The 7,698-nt window shown below is 32.9% G+C and overlaps 1 long non-coding RNA gene across 1 annotated transcript; it reads left to right on the top strand.

Moving 5' to 3' along the window:
• The first annotated feature begins 2,945 nt into the window (after nt 1–2,945).
• LOC133180836 (uncharacterized) lies at nt 2,946–4,908 on the top strand. The gene is made up of 3 exons (XR_009720396.1): nt 2,946–3,022; nt 3,578–3,800; nt 4,801–4,908. It is a non-coding gene; the product is annotated as an uncharacterized LOC133180836 (long non-coding RNA).
• The last annotated feature ends 2,790 nt before the right edge of the window (nt 4,909–7,698 follow it).

The following is a 7,698-nucleotide window of genomic DNA, read 5'->3' as shown; positions in this document are numbered from 1 at the left end:
CTCATTATTACTTCCTCCTTTTCTTATCAATAACCCATTCCTTTTATATTTGTACCCTGTGCTACAGAATCCAAGAATATAATTAACCCTGTTTATACGAGGCTTGTCCCAAAAAGTCGTAGTCAATGTTTATAACTTTGTTAACATTCAACCAATACATACCAAATTTGCATAGCCATAATTTGTTAAATGTTCCTTACAATAGTGAATTCTTCAGTATATATCTTTCATAGTCATAATATTTTGACGAATTATAGGAGGGCTGATTTATTCTTTCGGGGCACAAACAAAATCTGGAAAAATTCACAAATGTAACTAATCCAATCGTATGTGTTTTTCTGGTAATATGTAGAGTATAGAACTCAAGTTTATATTAGTAAAATCAAAAGCAAAATCTTAGTAATTTATCCATTTTTTCACAAAATGGCGTCAGAGACAGAGGATTCGTGTCGTAATTTTTGTTGTTGGAATTGAACGTGCTTCAAATGACGTTGTCTAACGTACTAGAGGCGCACGGGGGGGGGGGGGGGGGGAGGTAAAAAAAATGTTTTAAATGTGGATTGTTAACTTCAGAGACGGAAATTTTTTTAGAAATGACATTACACACTTGAACAGTAGCAGAGTTGTTGATAAATGGCATTAGAAATTCAAGGACATTTTTCACCTCTCTATCGAATTAAGTTAGGCCTATAAGAAGTAGACTACTGTTTGTTAAATACAGACGGTGAGGAATGTTATGGGACACCATCGACATCAAACTTGTGTATTTTTTGCTTTCCACAAAAAACTACCCTTCGAAGACTGAATTGAATGGTGAATATGAGTCCCTCAGTCAAAAGCGGTTTGCCATTTTAAGAAATAAGCACATACAGGGCAATACTTTTAAAATGATCATGCCGTTATAAGAGACGTCAATTACGCTTGATTTCATGCGAATATGTACCATTATATGCTGTCTTCATTTGACATTGTTTTCACAAATGAGTCGTTATCACGAAACTTTAAATTCATGAAAATAAAATATTGGTTTTTGCTATGACAAGAAAAGAATTTCAATTTAGCAAAGAGGAACTAAATTGTTTTCCCTATCTACGACTTTTTCAGACAACCCTCATACTTTTTATGATAATGCAATAAATACATGTATGTTTGTTTAAGCAGGGTTCATAGTGCTAGAATTGTTGGTGAAATCATTACTAAACAATTTTGTACAGTTTTGCAAAGAACTGTGTGTCATACTTAAAATTAACGTAATCGTTATCGATCGAAAGTTTTGATGTAATTAGACTTAAAGTGTCATTAAGGACTATAATTGAATCTGGTTAAAGATATATGTATTATAATTGAACATCAATTTTATAAACACAAAAAAAACTAAAATAAAAACACAAAACAAAACAAAACAAAACTTCTAATTATTAAAAAAGATAATTACATAAAAAATGACATTGTGATAGAATGGCTGAGATTTCAGACGATATGTACAGGTGGTGATGATGGAAGACGTGCCTCTAAAGAACTAATCCTTAATTCAAGATATGGTCTCCAAAACTAAACACTTATCTTTTTAGAGCATATATGTCACATGTAAATTTACTGTACATTAAAACTTTCGACATTATGAACCTGACGTCTACTTATATCTTTAAACCGCTACAATATCAGGACACTTGGACTGTCGCTAAAGAAAAAGCAATACGAATGATAAACCGACTATCACTCATATCTCTTGCTGTCGCCACATTTTCAGGTAAATTAAATTGCAATAATTTAACTGTGTAACCAGTGTAAGTAATTAAATGTTTCAGTTTCAATGTTTTATTTTCTAATTATTTCTGTTGTGTGTGTTTACGTTTGTGTTGTCATGTGTGAATGTCCACGTGTGAGTATTTATGTTTACTAGGTGTGACGTATTTGACCATTTCCGGTTTGACCAGTTCTATTTCTATTAATAACTTTTTACTAACTTTCCTGCGACTAAATGTTTTCCATGCACACTCGGCGCTACACCCTTTACGGGGATAGACGTTATATTGTATTAGAGCTGATTAACAAGTGGTGCTTGGTAAATATATTTATTTTATATACATATTTCTTATTATCTTTGTAATTAAAAGTAAAGTCATCAAGTATTTGTAAATGTTTATTAATTATTATGACTTTATTTCAGGTTTTTCTTATATATATATTACAATAATTAAAATCTTGGTCAAACCTTACTACTGACTTGTGTCTTACTGAAGAACCTGGAATCTACCGACATGGTCTACAACTGTATTAAAAAAATAATCAGTATGTATTTTTGAAAGACGTTCCCTATATTTCAGAATTTAGATGAATGCAAATATGTTGAAGAGCTGACAATAGTAGTGTGATGAATTGTTTGTGTTTCCAAGAAATTCTTTCGTTTTCTTTTCAAAATTAACTTTAAACATGGTTAATCACACTTTGTTCTTTTTGGGGGATTGGATATGTGGCGGCCGACTGTCCAGACAACTGGAGAGGGTTTTCGGGAAATTGTTATCTTTTCCTCACCCACCTTCCCATGGATTGGCAAAGTGCGTGGGAAAGTTTCCCTCCGTTTTCTTTAATCATGAGTTTATTTTCAAAATATAGAAATCTTTAAAAAGTGATCTTCGAAAATGCTGTAATGTTTTATTACCGATTTAGTTATTCAATTTACTAATGCATGTGTATTATTTCATCACTTACTGCAATAAAAGAATAATTTGAACACTTTACTGCACTCAGGTTACTCTGAAGAATTATTTGATATCTATTTTTTGTCATGCTCTAACTTTTGTTAAACACACCTCTGCAGCTTTTTTAAATCCCCATTTGTCATGATTATCATTAATGCATATAAATGCATATAAAGCAATGCATGTGCGTACCTAATCATTGATATGCCTTTGCTTAAAACAGGACTACTGTGAGCACAGAGGTGCAAATTTAGTAGAAATTGAAACTTTCTCTGAGGACAATTTTATCAAACAAAACGCAAAGGATTTTCATTTTCATGGTAAGTGTTTATTAATAATTAAAATAAGTTTCAGAACAGGCTTTATGATGTTTATAAAACGTTTCCATGGGAAGCAAATGACTGCATTGTTAATTATCTTAAATAAACGTAATACATCTGTTCCAAATATTTCCCTAAATACCGCTAGAAAGTCTGGATAGTTGATTAAGTGTTTGAAAGAAAACACCTTCAAATAACAATCTGCGTGAAAAAAAATTCATTCAAACTCAGACTTTGGCTTAGATTTTTGCAGGCCATTGCTTCACAAACGTCTGATTTGTTAAGGAAGCAAGATGTGATGAATCCTGGTTGCAACTTTGGATAACTATAAACTTTATGAAATCTGAATATTTCGTAATTCTAAAAGACGATCGTGACATACCTTTTAGAAAATTTTGTAGGTATCTATCGGGTATGTCAAAAAATATTTAGATTATATATCATTTTGATGGCTTGAGATTTTGAATTGAACTTTTTAAAGAATGTATTTAAGCTTAAAGACATTAAAAATAATATATGGGATACAATGTAGCATCTTTTATGTTTTTTCCATAGACTGCTTTTGGTTGGGTGGATCTTATGCAGAGCTCCCAGGAGTTTGGATGTGGGCCACATCAGGAACAATGTTTACGTATACCAACTGGGGACCAGGAGAGCCAAATCACTATCATTCCGATAATGAGCACTGTTTGGATCTTTATTACTATACCGGATATAAAACGTACTTCTGGAATGATAAATTATGTGAAGAACATTGCCATCCTATCTGTGAACAACCGTATGGAAATAACTTCTTTTCCCCATATTTATTAGGTCTTTCCACCTTTCTGTGGAAAGACCGATTGGAATTTTTATGTTTATTATTGTTATTTTTCCGCCAAATATTTTTTTGATTTTCAAGATTTATAGTCCATGAAAATGTACTACGTAAAAGATTTTGCAGTTGACAATGCGTATATGAACTTTGACCCCTCGAGTAGTTATAACCCCTTTAGCAATAAAACCTTTTTTCCCCTACTCCTTCGAAACCGTAAACCGTAGAGAAATGAAACTTTCACTAATGTCTTCGACTAATTTAGAAGACTCTTCAATCTCTATTCACCGTTCACGGTAGCCGAATCGGTAGCGCGCTCGCTTCGTGATCGGGAGGTCATAAGTTCGAATGGGTAGCAACTGTTCCTTCGCCATGCGCTCGGCACTTTGAAGTGAAAGTTGCAAGTCCTTCGGATGAGACCTTAAAAACCGAGACCCCGTGTCACGGCAGGCGTTGGCACGATAAAGATCCATCACTGCTTAATGGCCATGAGTGCCGAGTCAAGGTCAAAATTTGAAGCCCTTCACCGGTATATGGTGACATCAACTAGATATACATGTACCATTTTGGAAAAGATTGATTTGTTGTCTTAACGTATTTTTGGTTTGTTTGTTTGTTGTTTAACGTCCCTCCCCAGAATATTCAAATACTCAAATATAGACGCCGCCACTTGCCAGTGGAGGGCTATACTCGGCACTTAAGGCCATTGAGCAGGGAGGGATCTTTTCGTGCCATCATTTACTGCGACATGGGATGTTGGTTTATACGGTCTCATCCGAAGGACCGGTCTCCACGTCCCACAGTGGGATTCGAACTCGCGACGAAGGATCAACTCCTTACTCGGCAACTGTAGAGCAGATGCTCTAACACTGCAACACGCGGTGGACTCTTGAAATGTAATTATTTCTTTGTTTTCATCAAAAATGCTTTTCTTTTGAAAATATGTTTTAATTTTCTTCTGTAGGAGTAGCTCAGGGGGTTCAATATTTGGACGAAGATAGAGGATGCGTATGATACTTTACCAAAAGTTAGATATTTAACCAGTTTTGATAAATAAAATCATCAAACTTAACCAGTTACTCTATTTTCTCCAAGCGATACAATGTAAAAAATGATTTAGCATGCTCAGTTTGATAAACTTTCATTTCTCTTTATTATAATTACTGTTTTGCTAAGTATGGCATGAATGTAATGTGGAATCTAATATTACTATCTCGGAACAGGGAATCACTTCATTAAATTGTTTCAAATCCCACAGGACTGTCAATTATTTTGACAGAAATCGACCTACGTGTTTCTTGGTAACTATTTTATTGTGTTGATGATAAATTACGAACTCCAAAGTTGATTTCATGAGAGACGAGGCATGTTTGTGAAACACTAAAGATCCCTTATCTCACCTTTTCGCAAAGATAAATATTTTTTTTAAAAACAAGCTTAAACTCCAAGGTCATGGTGCCAAAGTAAAAAAAGAGTTTGTACTCAAAAAAGGACTTGTCACAAGGAAAACATAAGGAAAATACGAAAAGCCCTAGCACTTACGGTTCAAAAGTTATAACTAATGTTAAAGTTTAATTTGATTGAACTCCTAGGTTGACGTCATGAGGTCAAAAAACTCTTGAAGAAACATACATGTAAAGTATGAAACCTTAAGCCTTAATTAAAACCGTTCAAAATTTATAACATTGTTTAAGTTTTTGTTGACAAAAAGACGGAAAGCCAAAAAACTATAGGCTCTGGAATTTCCTACAAGAGTACCATAAAACAAATAATTAAATTTGAATTTTTGTTTATCTTCGTCATTCTATCCCATATCTTTCAATGTTAATTTAACAACTTCATCGGCACGTGTTTACTTCCATTACCATTAAGAAAAAAAATACACAAATTAAAAATCATAATTAATTTAATGTTTTAGACCGTTATATACCGTATAAGTACGTCATGAATATTGATGCCCTAGTGATCAAAGATTCGGGGGTAGATAGTTTTTTGCCCTGTCCGTCCGCCTGTCTAGCTGTCTATTCGTCTAGCTGTCTGTTTGTCCGCAAAAACTTTAACCTTGCCCATAACTTTTGAGTGGTTGGGGCTATAGCTTTCATATAACAGGTGTATTTCTTGTGAAAACACCTTTCTTTGGGTATCAATATATTTGACCTCCTGACCTTAACCTTGGGGTTTGACTAACTTTTGCAAAAATTAATAAACTTTAACCTTGTTAATAATTTTGGAACAGTTGATGCTAGGTCTTTCATACTTCGCATGTGTATTTATTGTGACAAAAACTTTCAATGGCTATAAATATTGTGACCTTGATCTTAAAGTTTGATCTTATTTTGAAAAACTTTAACCTTGACCATAACCTTCGAACAGTTGGTGCTAAGACTTTTATATTTCACATGTATATTTCTGATAACAGGGCCTTCTCCTCATTGTCACTATTTCTCACACTTTTGCCGTGACCTTGGAGTTTGACACTTTTATAAAAAGTCCTTTAAAAAGTCCTGTATATAAATTTTGAATGGCTAGTGCCTGGGCTTTCATTTTTTACAGATATATTAATGACACAGGTCCTTTGTTTAGGTAGCAACATTCTTTATCTCTTGACCTTAGAATTTTACTTGAATTGGAGAAAAATTAACCCTCGCCATAAGCTGCCATACGGGGACATCAGTGTTTCACAAACTCATCTTGTTTCCTGCTGTGATTACAGTCAATCATGCCTGTTTGAACCAAAATGGACATTTTATTAATGATTTTTTATCTGAAAAAAAAATCATATAAGACAAATTAAAGTGTGTAAAATATTGTATATTTCATTCGTAATCATAACTTTCATAGAAGAGCTATACCACAGTTGATCCTTTAATGATTCTTTCTAAATCTGTTTTTGTGATGGCTAAGTATAGAAGTGGAAGATGTTTTTTAATAGATCAGGCGCATATTTTTCTGCCAAAAAATAAAGGAAAAAATAATCATTACTTGAAAATCTATTTTACGAACAGTAATCGTTAGTTACTCCTTTCTTGTGATCAATTCATGTTGCAGGTGTATCTGTGTACGTTTTGATATAAATAAAACCTATAATTAATATTAAAACCGAAATTTCCTTATCAAATGAGTCTTATCTTTCATTCTCCCCAAATCCTCATTTTTTTTTTCTCTACTGAAATCAATTTTTTTTTAAAACCATGAAAAAAGAAATCCCCTTTAAATGAATATAAATGTACTTTAGTATTACCATTAACAAATTCATTCGAATGTAAAAAAAAATCTAAATGAAAGAGGCTAGGATAAAAACCCTAATTGCCATTACAATTATCGTATGATCTTACACAACAACGTATATTGACATATAGATTGTATATAGCCGGATGTTTTGTCTGTTGCATGCTGGAGATGGTCCTTTGATGTGAGAAGTTTAGGTCTAATTTTTTTTTTCAAATAAAATTTTTCAAACCCATAAACACATTTTGCATTGTTGCAAATGTATATAAAATAGGTGATGTATAAACATATTAAGTAATCAAAAGGCCAAATTTAAAAGATAAAGAAGCCCTTTTTCTTCCAATTGTCATTTCAGACAAATTTTATGACATCATCTGTAGGGATGCCCTACCATTAATACTTTTATCACCAAGTTATACTTATGTCTCTTATATCCTAGAGTTACAAAATCTTAACAGAGACCAAACAATTGTTATCAAAAGCGCCGATAAAATAAAAATTATGTATATATTTTATGTTTATAGAAGTTATTTTGTCTTCTTGTTTCATTCATATTGTATCAAATTTATTTTGTCACAGCCAGATAATTTCCCCCTTAAAGCCCCTTTACACTCGTTATGTTACATAACTCAGA

The sequence above is a fragment of the Saccostrea echinata genome, unplaced genomic scaffold (assembly GCF_033153115.1).
Source record: "Saccostrea echinata isolate AGI-Se365-2 ecotype Australia unplaced genomic scaffold, CSIRO_AGI_Sech_v1 ptg000007l, whole genome shotgun sequence".
Classification (NCBI taxonomy): Eukaryota; Metazoa; Mollusca; class Bivalvia; order Ostreida; family Ostreidae; genus Saccostrea; species Saccostrea echinata.
Note: the sequence above shows the minus strand (reverse complement) of the source record. Positions and strands in the feature narration are given on the sequence as shown.